The 21,107-nt window shown below is 41.5% G+C and overlaps 1 protein-coding gene across 3 annotated transcripts in view; it reads right to left on the bottom strand.

The window, feature by feature from the left end:
* Positions 1–21,107, bottom strand: part of TMEM108 (transmembrane protein 108) — a 515,125-nt gene that overhangs the window by 118,570 nt on the left and 375,448 nt on the right. For 2 of the 3 annotated variants that reach the window (XM_075271283.1, XM_075271284.1), the window contains exon 1: positions 9,953–10,066. The exons of the other annotated variant lie outside the window; for it this stretch is intronic. The gene's annotated coding sequence lies outside the window, so the exon portion shown is untranslated. Of the gene's footprint in view, positions 1–9,952; positions 10,067–21,107 lie in introns of those variants that run through there. 3 annotated transcript variants of the gene reach the window in all.

The raw sequence follows: 21,107 nt of genomic DNA, 5'->3' as shown, positions 1-21,107 counted from the left end.
TCACGGGGGAAAACTACTGGAGAGCCTAGTGGGATTGACTATAGGAGAAAAAATCCCAGATGGGGAGAAAAACCCTGTAGGGCACTGGTTCTCAACCGTACTAATGCCGCAACCCTTTAATTCTGTTCATCATGTTGTCATGACCCCCAACCATAATTTTTTTTTACCTCCACTACTGCTGCCTTTAACAGTAGCTGCATTAAACACAATAGCCACTCTCTACACACGTGCGACTGGTCCGCATTAGTACATTATGGCGCCGGCCATGTCACACACACCTGTATTTGTATGGGCTGTACGTGATGGGGTTGGCGCGATGATGTCATCACGCTGGGTACTCCCATGTGAGCATATCTGTATGTAGGTGGACCCTCTTGGAGACGGATAGAAGAGCAGTGTCTCGGTTCCTATGTGTTTTCCAATGGTCTTAGATGACCCCTGTGAAAGGGTCGCTCAATCCCCAAAAGGGTCACAACCCACAGATTGAGAACCGCTGCTCTAGGGAAATGCTATTCAAAAGTCTCAGATGATTATAATCATCGTATTATAAGGAATTGAAGATGCATTGAAGTTGACTTACGCCTTATGGCTCCCCGCAACAGAAAGACAAAACAGAACTTCGGTTTTCCGCCATAATTTTCATTTGCTAATCAGCCCCAGATGAATGGTGCTGATCAAGCGAGCGTCTTGCAGAAGAGGGGAGGTGGTGTATGTTTGGTGCTAAACATTCTTCACATAATAATCACCCATCTACATCAGAAAACTGCAGAGGTGCGTTGATAAATCTCTCCACTGTCTGAAAACCCTACATTAGTATGATGCATAAATTCTGTCTAAGGAGGAAATACTGCAAGTTAAAAAGAAAAATGTATTATTGTGTAATTCCACTTAGACCCTCAGATTTGACTGCGTTCTGTACTAAACATCAATATATTTCACTTTTAAAGGGGTGGTCCAGTTTCAGACCAATATTGAGAGACAAATATAAGTGTTTGCATAATGAAAAATGATACAATTTTCCAATATACATTTGGTAGCAATTCCTCACGGTTTTCAGATCTCTGCTTGTTATCATGCAGTCTGTTTACTTCCAGTAAATAAAAATCAGTCCATGGTCATGTGATGTACACATAGGTGCACAGCTCGTTATAGTCACAGCACAGTAATCAGACATCTGACTAGTAACGAGCTGTGCAGCTGTGTGTCCATCACATGACCATGAGGAATTTATACAGAAAGTATATTGAAAAATTGTGTAACATTTTAATATACAAACAATGACATTTATCTCTTAGGCCGGAAACGCCGCAGCGTTTTACAGTACATGCAAAATGGATGGGATTCATGCGAATTCCATGCACACTTTGCAGAAAAAAAATCGCAGTGCGGACACGCTGTGATTTCCAAAACCGTCGCGGTTGAAAATTGCAGCATGTCAATTATATCTACGGAAAAGCTGGCGCCTTTCCTGTAGATATAATTGTAACAGAAAGTCAGCGGAGGAAAACTCTGTGAACTTTCTGTTCAAAGCGCTGTGGGAAGAACCACGATGCGTTCACACCGCGGTTGTTCCTGCAGCGCTTCAGCGCGGCGTTTCTGGCCCGTAGGGCCTTAGCCTTAATATTGGTCTAAAACTAGACAACCCCTTTAAGTCATATTCCAATGCTATAGGGAAAGGGGGAATGTGGAGGTGTGTTGTCACACAAAAAAGCTGCCCCCCAAAATCAGGCGCTGGGACACTAAGTTCTAATGGATCAATTGCAGAAGAGCCATTGCTAAATTCAATAGCGATGATTAGCTCTGTGATAGCAAGACTACCACTGGTAATAGCGACAGATGTACTACTAGGACATATCTATGTGCTATAAAACTATGATGCAGTACAGGAATAATCAAAACATTGGTACCAATGGCAGTGGTGACTATTACCAGTGGTGGCCCCACTATAAATGGGATCTTTGAGCACTTGAATTTAGCAACAGCAGCTCTGTGATTGGCTTATTTGAATTTAGTGCCAAGTACCTGCTGTGCCAAATCAAATAGGTAAAGGGCAGATTTACCGTATAGAGGGGCCGCCATCGGCAATAATGGCAGCCACTCCACTAGGATTTTTGGTTTTTAACCTCTGCCACCAATGTTTTTATTATCCCTGTACTGTGACATTATAGTGTCATAGCACCGGGGATACATCATTATGGGGCCACAATGGCTAATAGCAGCTGGGGGTCTGCTATGATTTTATACAATGATTTTTTATATATATATTGTAGACTGGAGGGTATGTGGGGGTAGGAGGAAGTTGCTGCCCGCCAATTCATTTGAGTGATGTGAAGCTCCCATTAAAATATTTATAGTGTTGCCAGTGGCCAGTAACGTCATGTCATGTCATGTCAATGTATTTCAATTGTGTAAGACCCCTCCAAAACAGATCCTAGATCCCAGCTTACTACAGACCTGTGAGTATGACATGAAGGGAGTAGAAAAGCAGGTTTTGCAGTCATATATGAATATCTAGACCCTGAAAGAAGTAAGGATACCTAAGGCAGGACTATTACTTTTTACTGCACATGTCGTCCTTGTAGTTGGGCCAGGGGTTTTATGCACCATGTAGACTAGCTGTCCTGCATATCTCTCATTATTTTGTCACCAAAGCAATGAGTTCAGGCAGAAGTCTTATTTTTTTCTCAGCTGTGATGTACTGGCCTACATCTATTCCTCTGCCAGGTGTACACAGTGTTCGCAAGACATCTGCAGTCTTTTCAGAAAGGCACACTTTTACTGACAGAAAATTACATCATTTTAATTCAATTTGAAGACATCACTGACAAGTTAAAATATTATAAAGTGGCAACATAATCCTATAAAAACTATGCAATATATTTATCTTATGGATTCTCTCTGGTGTTCCTGGTCATCTGCACTAAGGTGGCCTCATGGTGACACTGACAGCTGACAATGGCTTGGCTATGGCTACAGCTGTGACGCCCCTATGTACAGATTTCCAGATTTACTGCCATAAACTGGTAACATGGCGTAAACATGGTAACATGGTAAACATGGCGCTCATATTAGAATGCACAGAGGTGCAACCAGAATGTCACAAAATGTCCAAGACTGACAACAGGGGACCACAGCAGAATTGGTAAAGGAAGTATATTGCAGTTTTTTCAGTAGGAGCCCATGATGACATAACTGGCCAGTAACATGGAGAAATTCTGCTCAGAGTAATACAGAGGATTCGTGTGCACTAAGCTACACTTCAACAAGCAAACCAAATTAAATATAATGTAGAAGAATATCCTATAGTGATTAAACTGTCCCAAACAGCACAGACTGCCATCAACAGTTCTCCAACATGGAGCCTTCTCAGTGCAGCAGTGCCATAAAGCTGAAGAGCTGTGATACCAATGAGGGGAGCAGAGATTTAGTGCCATACAAAAAGATTAAGCTGAAGACTTGATGTTTGTTCATACCTTATGTATCCTATTATAGACTTTACTCATAAATGACTAAAAATGGAAGAGGCAGCATGTCCATGTAGGAACTGTATCTGGTCTAATATTGGTATGTTGTAGGAACAGATAAATCATCTGGAGCAAAGAAGGGGCAGAAGGGTCTAGGATGGGATTTTTGTGTGTCCTCTACATTTTGGGAGAAAATGGGAAGAATGGAAAAAGATATCAGTGCTGCCAAGTAGTCAGCAAGCGTTGACAGTAGCAGCTGCTCAGAAGAAGCAGCTGTGCATTTTACATAACCTCTGTTCCCGTATGCCTTGCTGCAAAGTAAGGAGACAGCCTGTTGAAAGTCTGTGCAGTCAGTCTTCTGAAGTCCAAGCACAACTCAACTCAGAACCGTATACATAAGGGCGTGTGTTGGCTTGGTATCCATCACATTGGTCAATACTAGAATAAGAAGCAGTTATGGGCAGTCTGTCACCAGAACGCAGCATATCAACCCAACCCCACAATCCCATTGACAAAACAGGCACAAGGGGAAAACAGTGTTTGATTCAGGTGGTCCTTGGTTTAGGTTGATATGCAGGGTTATTGTGACAGACTCCCTTTCACAACAATAGGACTAGAGCAGAGGTACACAATGGTTGCATGAGTAAAATAAGATAGTGGGTAGCTGCCATAAATGGAATTATTTAATATGTGATCCATTAGGTTTAGTAGGACACACAATCACAGTAGAGCTCCGGCATTAGATAAGGTGTCCAGGACCACATTACTTACTAAGTAAAGTTTACATTCTTTTCTACTGCTTCATCCCCGTCTGTGCTGTTACATAGCTTTTAATGGAAGTGTTCTTTAAAGAACCATAGCAGAAAGTGCATATATCTCACAAATCACAGTCTAGCTGTAAGACAACTGGCTTCAGAAGGAGCCCCCCCCCCCAACACAGTTTTCTTTTCAGATATTAATTCCCACCTGCTGCTAAGCCCCACTCCTTGGTTGATAGCAGGACTATAGTGAAAAGGAGCAGGAATAAAGTATCCTCCATGGTATGTGTTGTATAGAAGACGATTACAACCCTGTATGTTTCAGGCTCATGCTTAAATACCCCTTTTTATTTGTATTATATTAATTCTAGATTGCTATATCCTTTTAAGTTCTTAATGAAAGCAATACTCTAATCTCAGACTGGATACACTAGTAATACTTCTGAACATCAACACCTGCTGAAACTATACAGATCACAGTGGAAATCATTAATGCTTTCATAAGGGAAGACATCAACTTGATATGTTTTGCAAACCTTTATAGTAGCACTACTTCTGAAAGAACATCAAAGCAAAACTCGGGGATGACAGTTTGGATTTGCCATAGCAACAAAGACACCATTAGAAGTTTCTGCATAAATCAAGGAATAAACATTATAATATATAACAGATGTTCCTTCATTAGCGCAGAATAGGCCCATAGAGACTCAGTATTGGTAATCAGAACAGAGGTATCGGCTGCTATTACACTGCTGTTTTTTCTACACCAATGAAAGTGATGAACACTCAACAAAAATGCAAAACATGTGTGGTATCACTAAACACGTGTTAATGTGTGTAAAAACAAAAATACGAATAGGGTGAGTATTGGCTGTATTAAAAACGTATTATGCACCTCCCCTCTATTCTAATCATACCACATATCAGCTATTGCTGTAATCAGAAGAAAAAGCATCCCATCATTTGTAAAGCAATTTTTCCTGTTAACCCTGTGGAAATTAAAAGATCAGGACTAAATTCATTTCCCTGGTCAATTGTTAATATATTCAAAGACACTGGGGTCAAAACAATCACTAACCCTTAGATCAATGGTTGCCAAATTTTCTGAAGGCAGGACCTATTTTTGGAAGAACATTTTGCTAGGGATTCCCCTCTACTGTACTTAGTCACATTAGCAAAATAAATGTTCCTACTTGTATTCTTCTACTTATTCTATCTTCTAGCACTGTATTATGCATATTATTCTATGGGCCGCATACCCTGATTCCTCAGGGGAGCAAATGTTTGTGCATTATTTCATGCCTATTTATGGTATATTTATATTGATGCCTTTGCATAGTCACTCTGCTGAACTTTTTTTGTATAGCCAATAACTTGTGATAGGAATAATATTCTATTTTTGCAGCCCATATTTTGATCAGTATAATTTGGGTACAGCTAACCATTTATATATAGCACTATCCTCCTTAGTATATATAGACATAGACTGCGTTTGAACTTGATTCCCTCATCACATTTTGCTATATTTCTTTTGTATGTCCACCAGCATGAGATAGGAATAAAGCTATATTGTTGCAGTCTACTATCTACTATCTATTGTATTGCTTTTTAGGGCCTTTTTCGGACACTTCTTAGGGCCTTTTTCAACTCTGTGGTTCCTTCAGCCATCTTTTTCGGTGTGGCCTGCTGGGGGAGCAGTATAACAACCAGGGACAGAAATAGAGGGCCAGCTCTGTCCTGGGGAGCCCCCTGGACTCAGTACAGGTGGTGGGTGACAGAAGGATACTGTCTGTGGTGACCTCCATGCGGGAGAACAAATCCCACCCCATGTATGGGACCTTGATGGCACTTAGCAGCACTGTAAGCGACTGTCTGCTTCACCCCAAGTGTGAGAAGGAACTATCGCAAGTCCTTCCTTCCAACCGCGACCAGGCTGTATAATCTACATCAATCCAAGCGAAGATCACTCCGCACAGAGAACTAATGATTATGATTATGAAGTCTTCCTTCTTTCTTCTTCTGTTCCTTAGCTGCTATGGACTCCTAGTATATCTTCTCTTCTCAGCATATGTGTGCCTACATCTGTAATATATTACTGTGTATTATCCTGTATCTGTATTACTATGCTGCTGTAACATACTGACATTTCCCCACTGTGGGACTATTAAAGGATTATCTTATGTTATTTTAAACAATGTTTCTGGTTTTACCTTCAGGTGCATACCTGTATATGAAAAGATTTTTAGGGTCACCCACTCTAGAGCAAGCAATTTACAACTGTCCATGTGAAAAACACAGGCTCTCCAAATTGTGCAGTTCCATAGACTTCTGTGGAGCCTGCAAAATTCACAGCTTTGTGCACAAAGAAGTCTATGGAACCGACAAATCCATGGCCTGGAGGCCCGTGAAAAATACTGTAGTGTGCAAGCAGCCTCTAAGGATATCAGACTTGTTTTGTCAGAGCATGCATGTATGTGTGTACACGCGAGTGATCCATGTGTATGTATGCATGTGTGCATGCACAAGTGTGGTCCATGTATATGTATGCGTGTATGTGCACATGTGATCCATGTGTTTGTGCGTGTGCAGTGCAAGTGTCCATGCGTGTGGTAGTTGTGTGTGAGTACGCATGTGCTCTGTTCATCTGTGTCGTAGTCTACATCCATCTGAGTGTGTTTGCGTGTGTGTGTGGTCTGCGTGTGTGTGCATGTGGTATTTATGTGGTGGTGTTGTCGTATTTGTGGGGTGGTGTTTGTGTTATGTGTGTCTAGAGTGCTCTGGTGTTTGTGTGGTGTTGTGCCTGTGGGTTGGTGTATGTGTGCTGTCTATGTGATGCTTATATGGTGTTTGTGTATGGTGTGTTGTGTGTGGTGGTGCGGCCCCTTTAGCAGCGACTCTTTGGCGCTGTCGCTATAATCCGTCCCTGTCAGTCACAACTGTTGTTTTCCCCTCAGAGCTTCAATTTCACGTTTCCCCATTATATGTATAGAACCTAACTTTGGGGGCCCCAATCTCATGACGGGGGGACGCTAGAGAGATGTAACATGCGCAATATTCTGCTCCTGTGGGTGGAAAAGGGGCATGCCAAATTTCACCGAAATCGGGCAAGAACTGTGGATTTGTATACAGCAGACTACTACAGATTTTGAGTTTTATATATATATATATATATATATATATATATATATATATATATATATATACATATTTATATATATCTCAATCGGGGATGTGCATGATGTGTTACACATTCATGTGTTTCTAATTAACTTGTCCAAAGGATCCCATGCACATAAGAGTAAACCTGGTTATTTCAGTGGGATCTTATGTGTATTGGGGCCTCCCAACTCTCCACACATAATGATAGGGGAAGGAATATTTGGCTAACTGAATGCCAATGCACAATCCTATTCTTCTCAGGGAAGATAAGCTATCACTAGAGGTTAAACCAAGCATGCATGTGTATATAGGAGTTTTCAGGAATAGCTGTTGACCTATGACCCTCGATGGACCTATAGCTGACAGCTATTAATAGATGTACAGCCACCTGTAGAACAGCAATTCTGTCTATGAAAGGTTGTTTTTCTGCAAAGTGATCTTTATTGTAGTGTATCACGTACAGTAATCCATGAGCCAGACTTTGCCATTGTGGTCTTTCTAACTGCAAATATTTTATATTTTTCCTAATCTGCAGCCAAAATGTCTTTCCCTTCACTATAAAGGCAGACTGGAGATGGTGAATGAAATCGCTCTCATATACAAAAGGAGGAATGACTCATGTACATGTACAAATGAGTATTGATTTATTGACTTTTTACAGATCTATTATAGATTTTTACTGGTATTTATGTGAGCAAGCAATGTATCAGACTTCTGTAGCAGACAAAGAGAGCTCTGTCAGAAAATATTGAAAAAAACTGTGTGGATCGTTTGCACACGTGTGAATGAGACGTTACAATAGCTTCATAGCTTTCCATGCAATCATATTGGAAATCCGTCATTCATCTTGTGGGCAAATGTTATTGCTCCATCTGATTTAGACAAGCGGCCTTAGCCAATACCTAAAGTTATTGGGAGTTATAAACATTTTACGTTGCAAAGGCCAAATATCATAAGCATTGCTGCCTTTCATTTAATGAATTGAAGTCTCTGTAAGATAAGAGTATCATAAGGGGCAGATATACATGAATAGAAACAGTTACATTTGAAGACATTTCCCCTTTCGACAACAGTCTTGTGATAAGAGACTTGTTGTAGTTCACATCTTGCACGTACTTTGTGTATGGTCACCTCTAGAGTATTGGACTATATAGTGAGCAGGTGTTTGAGAATGTCTTCTGGGCACATCCAGTAGTATGGCATTCCCAAGGTCACTTAGTCACTGCCATGTAAATTGCGATGACTGATCCAATGTTGATGTGGCCTTTATTAAGCGGAACTCTCTATTATCGTTGATGTGTCCTTTATTAACATCCCATTCTTTGTCTATTTGGCTTTCTAATGACTAGAAATCACCTTGGTAACCCAGCCCCCTCCTTTAGTCAATATGATCGGGGCCAAGGACTGGGTATGTATGTGAGCATGCATGTCTGTCTGTCTGTCTGACTGCTCTGTCTTGCGGGTGATAGAGAGGAGCTGTCCACTGCTCCAGTGCTGAATCTTCTATCCTATGCTGCTGTGTCTCCACTGCAAACCCTTTACTTACACTGCCACCTATACAACCCTACAACCACACCTCCACCTCCTCCATCCGCCAGCGGGTAAAGGGATAATTTATGACAGAATAATATTAGCATACATAATCTGTACCAAGTGAAGTGTTTAAAAAGAACCCTTAACCCTTTCTTCTCAGCACCCTTTCTGTCTTTGGCTACATTAAATGGTTTACACCTAAATCCTGTCATCACTTACCAATGGCCTTGTTACTAAAGGAGTATTTTGCCTAGCACCAAGCAGTGGCATTATGCCTTAAGGATTATGTCAATGTATCTTGGTTAATTTAAGAGCTCAGCTTCCAAGATGTGACATCTGTTCTCATAATAACACATGGAGAAGATTCTGGTTGCCGCTGACTATTGATGCCGTAGTTTGTCATTCCAGAAATTTAACTATACCAAGCTGTACGTCAATTTTGGTGCAGCCTGCATGCAACAGTATAGCAATATTAGGGACTGTAGGCAGCGGATTATTGTAAATGAAAATGTCCCCAGATTTATGTATATGTCATTGGTTAGAGGATTATATCTACATATAACTTCTACCTGGTTTATCAATCTTTCTCTGCTAGTAAAAAATGCTTTGTGAACATATCCAAAGTCTCTCAGGCCCTTGTATGCTCAGGAAGAGTTACGTGATAGCCATCCTCCAGGTTTCTTATGGAGGTCATAAAATACCATTGTTGCATTCTGAATTCAATATGTACGGACAGCTATAGCTAGGCTCATCTATACCCGAAGTGCTTATTCTAAAAATACCATTTCATGCAATATAGAATTTATTACAGCTGCACTAGACATCAGATAATGCTTAAGACATTGTAATAGATGTAATCTGTAATGTCTGAATCCACGCAACTAATGTCACTTTATTAACCTGATGCTTTACCAGATATCAGCACGGTATTCCTCCATAGACAGTAATCCTATAACAGATAATCTCCTATGTAAAAATTGACAGATGCATGCTTCCCATGCAAGGATTTATGTTAAGACTTATGATTGAAAATCTTACCTTTCTCATGAAACGCAAGCTCTCCAAACAGTCAGTAAGCCACTCCAGTATGTGAGCTGCTGTCCTTCTATGTATGAGGCTCTGCTCTGTATCCAGCACAGCACAGGCTGTACCTCCCCCAGCAGAGTCTGCTACTGAGGGAGACCAATGGCTCCAGCAGTCTGGGATGAATCACATAGCGGCTGCGGCCAATCATGGCACAGAGTAATCCTGACTACAGCAGCCCAGGGAGATGCTGACATCCTACACTGCTACATTTGGGAGCAGGGGCTTTGTCGCCCCCGTTTGTTTGGACTAGATTACAAGATGCAGTCTCTTGGTAGAGCTGAGTTGCATCTGCTGATACCAGCAGTCATTTGTGCCAGTGATAATACCATTCAATGAGAGATACTATTAATACTGCTTCGTAGTCCGTTGTTAGGTGTAAATGACTTGTTGAATGTATAGCGTTTCCTAGAGCTTACACTTTTTCAGTGATGAATCCTGGTAATATTTACATTCCCTGTAACAAATATTGAATCCTTTTAGCCAATAAAAAACAACACAGTCACACGGAGTCCATAGTGCATGCCCAAATCTCAGAGTACCTTCAACAAACTATTTGGATAAGGGAATAAGATAAACCCTTTAAGGTTTATGGAAGCATCTAGGCAAAAGTCTTTGTGAGTGGGAGGCATCTTACTTCATGCAAGCTTGGCTCTCTGAACTCTGAACTAATAGATAGATAGATAGATAGATAGATAGATAGATAGATAGATAGATACGTGTCATGAGACAACAATTAAAAGGAGAAAACCACATTCATCTATTTCTCGCTGAGTAGGATCATCAAATGGCCATGAAGGGACTCCATTAATGTTTCAAACAGTTTCTCAGCAGTGGAAGTTCAGAGGTAGCAGTGGTAGCAGCTACCACAGGGCCCGACATTATAGGGAACCCAGGAACCCTCACTAGTTAATATGCCAAAAAATAAATAAAAAATGAATTTGACTTTTTGAGGCTCGAGGCCCCCTAAGGTGTCGGGTACCGGGTGGGGGAGGGACTCAGCGTGTTTCCTGCCAATGGTGTGGGGGGCGGAGACATTGCGCAGGAAGAAGATAGCTGTGCAGGGGATTCATCTTATGGAGTAAGCAGCACAGGAGACTGGTGAGGTGAACCTATGCATGCAGGGCAGACTGTACAGCACACTGTACTGTGTTGGCAGCTGTCTGCGGTTCTTTCTCCTTCCCAATAATTATAATAAGTTTGCTGCCTGGGGAATCAGGGGTTACAAGTGCCACATTTGGTGTTTGTGAAGAGTGCTTTAAGTGATAACTGTGAGAACCCTCTTCACTGACACTGAATGTGGCACTTGTAACCCTTTCTTCCACAGGCAGCAAACTTATTACAGTAAATATTATGTATTACAGTACATAATACTGTGTGCAGGGGCCACAAGGGGGCATAATAGTGCATGCAGGAATGTGAGAGGGGGGGTGCGGTCAGTCGGAATCTTTGGGAAGGAAGAGCCATGTCAAAAGTTTGCCACTGGGCCCCGCCATTCCTAGTTACGTCACTGGCAGTACCCATATAAATATACCTATAAATAGATAACCCTTTGTAAATATTGACTACCATAGGTGTAACTAGAAAATGCTGAGCCCCAACAAATGAAATGGCATGAGATGGAAGGGCTAATAGAGGAAGTAATCCCATACACTGATGCAAATATAAAACTTAACATTTAATAATCTGTGTTAAAAAGTTCCTTATAAAATCCATACAACAACACACATAATATTAAAAATCAGTGTCCTACAGTGGTAGTCAGAAGAATTATAACTCAGGAAGGAATACTCAAAATGGTAATAAATAGGTAATTCTCACCAAAAAGAGGGGTACCATACGGTGTAAACTTCTAGTCTGTCACAGAAATATGATGTATGGTGGGGCAACGTGGTGGCTCAGTGGTTAGCACTGCAGCCTTGCAGCACTGGAGTCCTGGGTTTGAATCCTGCCAAGAACAACATCTGCAAGGAGTTTGTATGTTCTCCCCATGTTTGTGTGGATTTCCTCCCATTCTATAAAGACATACTGATAGGAAATAGCTCACAATCTACATTTAAAAAAAAAGATATATGGTATGAATAAATGATTTAAAACGGTCTTACCAATCACTGAAGGCAGGAGAAAAAGTGGTAAAGGGGACGCCACAGGGAGACCAGGACTAACCCTACTGTTGGCCTAACATTTTCTCCTGCCCTGACAATGGCAGTACCAAACTGTCCCTTAGAAAGATCCTAGTCCTAAGTTGGAAAACGCCAAACACACTGAACCACAAATCACAGTAAACCAAACACTGAGATCTCTTAACAGCAGGTGTTTTGGGTAGCAGTGTAGGTCCAAGGATCCAGAAGGCTGAAGGCTGAAGGCAGGTGGTCAACAGGTGGCAGCAGAGACTAACGTGTAGTCCTACGGTCATCAACAAGAGGGCAACGCAGTACAGTGGGAAATCCAAAGGCCCCTTCCGCTTCCGGTTCAGGAGGAGATCGGCAACCCTGTACATCCCTGCAGAGGTTCCGGCCTACCACCCGGAAGCAGGGACTTGGGAGAGCAACAAAGAGAGGGCCATCAGTTTCCGCACAGCGCTGCGGAGGCTCCAGTCCTACTCCCAACAGTTATAACAGTAGAGTAGGAACACACAGAAGACTAACTCACAGTTATACACGCAGCATTACTCTCAGATGTAATATCCTCATGTGGCTGAGATGAATGTGCCAACTAATTTATTCTTGTTAAGTACAACACTCCTCTGGTTACTGGCAGCTCATCCACCCACATTCAACAACAGCAATAAACAGTTGTAATGCACTTTTCCCACAGCTGACTCAAAGCGCAGTCTAGTGATTATCTAAACCGTATTTTGCAGTATACTATGTATACCAGGGCTATCATTTACCCTCAAATGCAAAACTGAAGAGATGAATTCTGAGTCTTGATTTAAAATTGTTCAAGGAGGAGATCTCTCTGATCGGTCTGTGTAATGTATTCCAGAGAGTGGGGGCGGCATGGTATGAAGTTTCTGGTGACAAATTGCTAAAGGTAGATGCTGGGGATGGACAGTTTGTGCCTGCTAATCTGAGAGGTCAGCAAGAATTAATTCAAAAGTTCTTTTAGGCCCCGTTCACACGGGGAGTGGAAGGGCAGATTTTGGCACCGAGAGTGCTCCCCGCGTCACTCTCGGGCCAAAATCCGCCTGCCACGACTGTCGCGGCTTCCGACAGTTGCGGCTTTCCCCTCCGGAGTCGGCTCAAATGAATGGAGGTTGCTGCCGCGAGGCGGGCGCTGTGGCTCAACGAGCCGCGGAATCCGCCTGAAGAAAGAGCAGCTCGCTTCTTTTTTTCCGCTAGCGGCAACTGGGAACATACCGCTAGTGGAAAAAAGATCGCAAGCGGTCTCCATAGACCACCATTGTGAGGGCGCGGATTATGACGTGGATTCTGCGCCATAATCCGCCCCCTCTGTGCCCGTGTGAACGGGCCCTTAAGTAGCGAGGGCCTGAATTCTTTATGGGTTTGAAGATCATCAAGCAAACTTTAAATGTTATTTTCCAATTTAGAGGCATCCAGTGCAGTGAGCAAAGTATGTGGGCTATGGGGACATGTTGGGGTTGTTTGGTTATTAAAATTTGGAAAAGATGGTTACAACTCACCATTCAGTGTGGAAGTCTTCGAAGTGTGAGATCTCCGCTTTGGGACTTGCAAAGCTGTTGTATAACGAAGTGAAAGAGGAAAAATGGATTTCTCCAACACCCGGCTTCCATAAAATATAAGACTTTCTAACTAACTAACGTGTTTCGGGATGCGTGATCCCTTAGTCATAGCATTGCTGGTGAAAAATATGCTCTGGAGAGACTTAGTTTGACATGCTTTAAATATCCACATACACAGCAGTAATTGATTAAACAATTAATGATGTATGTACCGTATATACCGTATATTGCTGCTATTCCATCTATTTTAAAATGAAGTTTAACCGTGTACCTTTTAATTTTTCTTAAATAGCTGGAAAAAATTAACACTAGACATCGATGTTAACAAGTACACATATTTCCTAAATAAAGACATATATTCAATTATGCCAGTTGTAAAAACGAACACAGACAGACCAGAATGATTCAATATCCCCTTAACTCAAAATATTTGACTAAGCTAATCCTAATATCATGGTCCTATATCCTCAAAGGCAAATCTAAAATGGCATGTAACATGTCACTCCAAACACATTTTTTATATAGCCCCGGTGTAGTGTTGCTTGGGAAACTTTGATAGACAGAGATCCCATTCATAAAAGATTTTAAGGTCACGTTACATAGATTGACCAATTAACGTCTGTTCCTGATCATTCCTACGGAACTTCATTCATATACTATAACACCACGTGGTCTAGAACAACCAATCAGGATACAATACACCTCTGTGCAAGGAGGAACAGGAGGAACACTGCCAGACCCCCGGAAAATGACCTCCACCAGGCCACAAATGTGCATGTGTCTGCACAAACAGTTAGAAATTGACTCCATGAGGATGGTATGAGGGCCTGACATCCACAGATGGGGGTTGTGCTCATAGCCCAACACCATGCAGGACACTTGGCATTTGCCACAGAACACCAGGATTGGCAACTTCGCCACTGGCACCCTGTGCTCTTCACAGATGAAAGCAGGTTCACACTGAGCAGATGTGACAGACGTGACAGAGTCTGGAGAGGCTATGGAGAGCAATCTGCTGCGTGCAACATCCTCCAGCATGACCGGTTTGGCAGTGGGTCAGTCATGGTGTGGGGTGGCATTTCTTTGGAGGGCCGCACAGCCCTCCATGTGCTCACTAGAGGTAGCCTGACTGCCATTAGGTGCCGAGATGAAATCCTCAGACCCCTTGTGAGACCATATGCTGGTGTGGTTGGCCCTGGGTTTCTCCAATGCCAGACCTCATGTGGCTGGAGTGTGTCAGCAGTTCCTGCAAGATGAAGGCATTGAAGCTATGGATTGGCTCACCTGTTCCCCAGATCTGAATCCGATTGAACACATCCAGGACATCATATCTCGCTCCATCCACCAATGTCATGTTGCACCACAGACTGTCCAGGAGTTGGCAGATGCTTTAGTCCAGGTCTGGGAGGAAATTCCTCCGGAGACCATCTGCAACCTCATCAGGAGCATGCCCAGGTGTTCTAGGGAGATCATACAGGCACACGGAGGCCACACATACTACTGAGCCTCGTTTTGACATGTTTTAAAGGGGCTCTATCATTGGGAAAAGTCATTTTTAACTAAGCACACACGTGCATAGCCTTTAGAAAGGCTATTTCACACCTACCTTTAGTATGTAAATTGCCTCAGTGGTTTTTGAATGAGCGCATTTTTATTAATATGCTAATTCGCTTTCAGCCAGCACAGGAAGTTCCCAGGAGAACTTCTCTCTTCTTTTCTTTCCTATCTGTGTGTGCAAACAGGAAGCAAGAAGTCATCAGCAACAGCAGCCTGTGCTGTACACATACATAGGAAAGAATAGGCAGAGGGTGCACAATCAGACTTCCGGGGTGCACCAACAGGCTAAATAGCATATGAATAAAAATGGGCTCATTCGAAAACCACTGAGGCGATATGCATACAAAAGTCAGGTGTGGAATAGCCTTTCTAAAGGCTATGCAAGGATGTGCTTAGTTAAAAATGACTTTTTCCAATGATAAAGCCCCTTTAAGGACATTACATCAAAGTTGGATCAGCCTGTAGTATGTTTTTCCACTTTAATTTTGGCGGTCACTCCAAATCCAGGCTCCCACTGGTTAATAAGTTTTATTTTCCATTGATTATTTTTGTGCGATTTTGTTGTCATCACATTCAACTTTGTACAGAACACAGTATTCAATGAGAATATTTCATTCATCCAGATCTCGGAGGCGTTATTTGAGTATTTCCATTATTTTTTTGAGCAGTGTATGAACAAGGAATCTTTTTACTAGTAGTACAAGAGCACCACCATTTTCCCTGCCCTGGAACAAGATACAGGAGCAGCAGTCTGTTATTATGACAGCCAGGGGGTCTATTGAAGGCTCCCAGACTTTTCATTAGTTTGGTTCTATTTCAGGCTGCTGTAAGTAGCCTGTAATAGAATGCTCTGAATTATGCAATACATTGCAATTCATAACAATTGCAGTGTATTGTTTTAGTAAGCAGAATTCCTGGGGTTCAAGACACCTGAGAGGTTAAAAAATAAAAGTATATATATATATATATATATATATATATATATATATATATATATATATACAGTCCTATGAAAAAGTTTGGGCACCCCTATTAATCTTAATCATTTTTAGTTCTAAATATTTTGGTATTTGCAACAGCCATTTCAGTTTGATATATCTAATAACTGATGGACACAGTAATATTTCAGGATTGAAATTAGGTTTATTGTACTAACAGAAAATGTGCAATATGCATTAAACCAAAATTTGACCGGTGCAAAAGTATGGGCACCTCAACAGAAAAGTGACATTAATATTTAGTAGATCCTCCTTTTGCAAAGATAACAGCCTCTAGTCGCTTCCTGTAGCTTTTAATCAGTTCCTGGATCCTGGATAAAGGTATTTTGGACAAACAATTCAAGTTCAGTTAAGTTTGATGGTCGCCGAGCATGGACAGCCCGCTTCAAATCATCCCACAGATGTTCAATGATATTCAGGTCTGGAGACTGGGATGGCCATTCCAGAACATTGTAATTGTTCCTCTGCATGAATGCCTGAGTCGATTTGGAGCTGTGTTTTGGATCATTGTCTCGCTGAAATATCCATCCCCGGCGTAACTTCAACTTCGTCACTGATTCTTGAACATTATTCTCAAGAATCTGCTGATACTGAGTGGAATCCATGCGACCCTCAACTTTAACAAGATTCCCTGTGCCGGCATTGGCCACACAGCCCCAAAGCATGATGGAACCTCCACCAAATTTTACAGTGGGTAGCAAGTGTTTTTCTTGGAATGCTGTTTCTTTTTGGACGCCATGCATAACGCCTTTTTTTTATAACCAAACAACTCAATCTTTGTTTCCAAAATGAAGTTGGCTTGTCCAAATGTGCTTTTGCATACCTCAGGCAACTCTATTTGTGGCGTACGTGCAGAAACGGCTTCTTTATCATCACTCTCCCATACAGCTTCTCCTTGTGCAAAGTGCGCTGTATTGCTGACTGATGCACAGTGACACCATCTGCAGCAAGATGATGCTGCAGCTCTTTGGAGGTGGTCTAAGGATTGTCCTTGACTGTTCTCACCATTCTTCTTCTCTGCCTTTCTGATATTTTTCTTGGCCTGCCACTTCTGGGCTTAACAAGAACTGTCCCTGTAGTCTTCCATTTCCTTACTATGTTCCTCACAGTGGAAACATGGACAGTGGACAGGTTAAATCTCTGAGACAACGTTTTGTATCCTTCCCCTGAACAACTATGTTGAACAATCTTTGTTTTCAGATCATTTGAGAGCGGGCTGTCCATGTTCGGCGACCATCAAACTTAACTGAACTTGAATTGTTTTGTAGAAAGAAATGGTCCAAAATACCTTCATCCAGGATCCAGGAACTGATTAAAAGCTACAGGAAGCGACTAGAGGCTGTTATCTTTGCAAAAGGAGGATGTACTAAATATTAATGTCACTTTTCTGTTGAGGTGCCCATATTTTTGCACCGGTCAAATTTTGGTTTAATGCATATTGCACATTTTCTGTTAGTACAATAAACCTCATTTCAATCCTAAAATATTACTGTGTCCATCAGTTATTAGATATATCAAACTGAAATGGCTGTTGCAAATACCAAAATATTTAGAACTAAAAATGATTAAGATTAATAGGGGTGCCCAAACTTTTTCATAGGACTGTATGTGTGTGTGTGTGTGTGTGTGTGTGTGTGTGTGTGTGTGTATTAAAAGTTGAAATCATCCCTCTTTCCCTAAATCACATCTAAAAATAAATAAAGTAAAAGACATACACATTAGGCACCTCTGTGTTCACGAATGCAAACTTATCAAAATATGTTTCTCAAACAGTCGTCTTTTCGCTGTTTCATCTCCCATATAAAAATTTTAATAAAACATTAGACATTCCCCAAAATGGTATAAACATAAAGTACATCTGGCCCTGCAAAAAGATGCCTTATGCAGCCTTGTATACACAAATAGTAAAAAGTTACAGGTGCAAATTTAGTGGAGTACATTGTGTACACAAAATTAGGTTAATAATGTGCTTGGGATGACCTGAAAAAGACTACTGAATATACACTCATTTACTAAAAAATAAAGATTGTGTATGAATGTGTATGAATGTAATGATGATATATGTAAGTGATTGAGATATTAGAGCGAAAGGATACGTTTATTGGCTGAAAACGTGCAATTGAAGGGAAGCTCTTGTACCATTTCAGCCTGAATACAAGATGAGATACAGCTGGATTTGGAGACATTCAGCTTCTGTATGGTATCCTGTAAGCACATTTGTCTACAGATATTGCTTCTAGGACTGTAGATCCTGCAAACTTGTAGGTTGCCATAATTAGTGTCCCAACTGGTCGTATTAATACCCAATTGGGATGTGTTGCTCCACAGCAAAGTCAGAAAGCATTCAACACATCCATTATTAGATCCAAAAAAGAGCTTGGATTCATCTCTAAAGATGATGTGACTCCAGTTCGTAGTGGTCTAGCAAACAAAGGCAACAGTGGCTGGCTGTCAATTGCAGGGCAAGTAATGGGCACGGTGAAAGCAAATTTCCTTCTGCTAAGTGTCTGGAAATGATCCAGGCACAGACAGGGGTGACAGATCAAACAATTCTCTCTACTGGTGGTCTGTCTGGTCATGTTGGACCCTGTCCGGTGTGTGTGTGCTCCTAACACCTTCTAACAGCTAGGTCAGAACAGTAAAGATTGTGGGCAATTTGTCTAAACAACCATCTGCTCTCAGTCAATAATGTGCCCACTGCCTGTCAACTGGGCATGTTATAGAGTGTGTTGTAAAGGCATGTTTAGCAGTCTTTCACCAACAGGTACACTACCAAAAAGTAGCTTCTAAGAGCCTTTTTATATTTGGGACGGACCTGATTTGTCCACAAAATGTTTGAAGTGCTTTTAAAGATCCCTACATGGCATTACTATTGGTTTCGGAATTTTAGGCACATAAAAACTGACAGTTTATTAAATATCTATTAAAAGGGATGTTACTAAGCTTGTTTGGTGTAGTTGTAATGTTTTTGCAGACTTTTGAATCAATGCACCTTAGACACTATTGATAAATTTCCTCTAGTGCCACAAATATCATTCCTACAGCTGCATGAACACAAAATCCTAAAATATCTTTGGCACATAAGATTGTCTCCAGCCTAAAAGTTCTATCGTTTGGTTCTAATGCCTTCTTACCTGCATGAAGCGATTTTATCCTTGAATGAGAAAGAATCATTGAATAAACTGACCCAGTGTTAAGCCAAGTATGACTATGTTACAACCAGAGGCTACAAGGTTTCCCAGGGAACAGGGGGCAAACGGTGGCTCGGTGGTTAACACTGCAGCCTTGCAGCACTGGAGTCCTGGGTTTAAATCCTTCCAAGGACAAGATCTGTAAGGAGTTTGTATGTTCTCCCCGTGTTTGCATTGATTTTCTCCCATACTCCAAAGACATACTAATAGGGAAAGATGTAGATTGTGTGCCCTAAATGGGGTTCACAATCCACATTCAAAAAAAAAAAAAAGGTTCTCCATGAAACACCAGTGTAAAGTCTAATTTTTGTTTGTTTTCCCCTGACAGAATATTTTTTAATTCCCACATTTTTTAATTTTTACCTTTTTTTTTTTTTATAAATGAATTGATGATTGATATTATGTTAGCTTAAAGCTCACCTTTCAGCTAGTGAGAAAAAAAGCTAGCAGAACCCATTGAAATCAATGGGAGGCTTTTTTTCCACATGGAAAATTCCACACCAAATTCCTCACCATTTTCATACATGTGAATGGACCCTTAGGCCTACTTCACATCTGCGATCGTAATCTGTTTAGGGACCCCCCTGAATGGACTACTGAACGCATTGGCAAATGGTGTGTAGTCTATAATGATATCCGTGTGCTTTCCACGCGGTGTCCGCACGAGTCATGTGGAGAGGTAAGTAGATCGTAAAGTACTTTTTTGTCCGCATGTTCCATGTGGAGAACGTGTGGAAAGCACACGAACCCCATTATAGTCTATGGGGTCCATGTGCTTTCACTGCACACCGCTTGCCAATGCGTTCGATAGTCCGTTCGGTGGGGTCCCCATGCAGACTCCCTGAATGGATTACCGAATGAAGGTATGAACCAGGCCTTAGGTGTAATTGTTGAATTTGACTAAGACCTCATTCATGCATGTACACTTAACATCCACATTTTTTGCAGAGACTATATATAACCATTTATTTCAATGTGTTTTTTCAGATATGGACCATACAATGGAAGAATTACCTTTTTCTTCGCTGATGCTGACTCAGAACGGAATGGACGCAGTTGATAAGTCTTATACTTTTGATGTTGACTGATCCATTTCTTATGTTTTTGAGTGTACACTGTATTATGTTACCACAAGTTCGGCAGATTTACCATATTATTTTAGTATGTTTCCTAGTGTGTGCCTTTGTACAGCTGGTGTGTAATATAACATAGGGGTCTGATCCACCACTGTTATGAACCCCAGAGAAATCAATTAGCACTGGCATTATTGATTGGCGTTTAACAGCTGCAAATCTGCCATTAAAGTCTTATTAGGTAATCATCTAATTGTTAGAAATATTATCCCCATGGAATCAGTAGGGAATTCTTCCTGTTCTAGCCGTTCTGCTGCGCTGTTTGTTAAATCATTTCCCATTTGTTTTCATGACCAGTTTTCTGCATAAATCTGCCATCTACTTTCAGGAGCCTAATTAAAATAGTCCCCTTCTCTGCCCGCACCATGGCACTGACACCGCGCTGCAGCACATTTTATTTTCCCTTCACCAGCCAAACTCTGCAGATATTCTGTAGTGCCAGCAGTATTGCCGGCAATGTGCGGACTCTCAGGCTGCTGGAGAATTACCTATATTGTACTGACCTCTGTGAAGTACTAGCCAAGC

This window comes from Leptodactylus fuscus, chromosome 4, assembly GCF_031893055.1.
Source record: "Leptodactylus fuscus isolate aLepFus1 chromosome 4, aLepFus1.hap2, whole genome shotgun sequence".
Taxonomy (NCBI): Eukaryota; Metazoa; Chordata; class Amphibia; order Anura; family Leptodactylidae; genus Leptodactylus; species Leptodactylus fuscus.
Note: the sequence above shows the minus strand (reverse complement) of the source record. Positions and strands in the feature narration are given on the sequence as shown.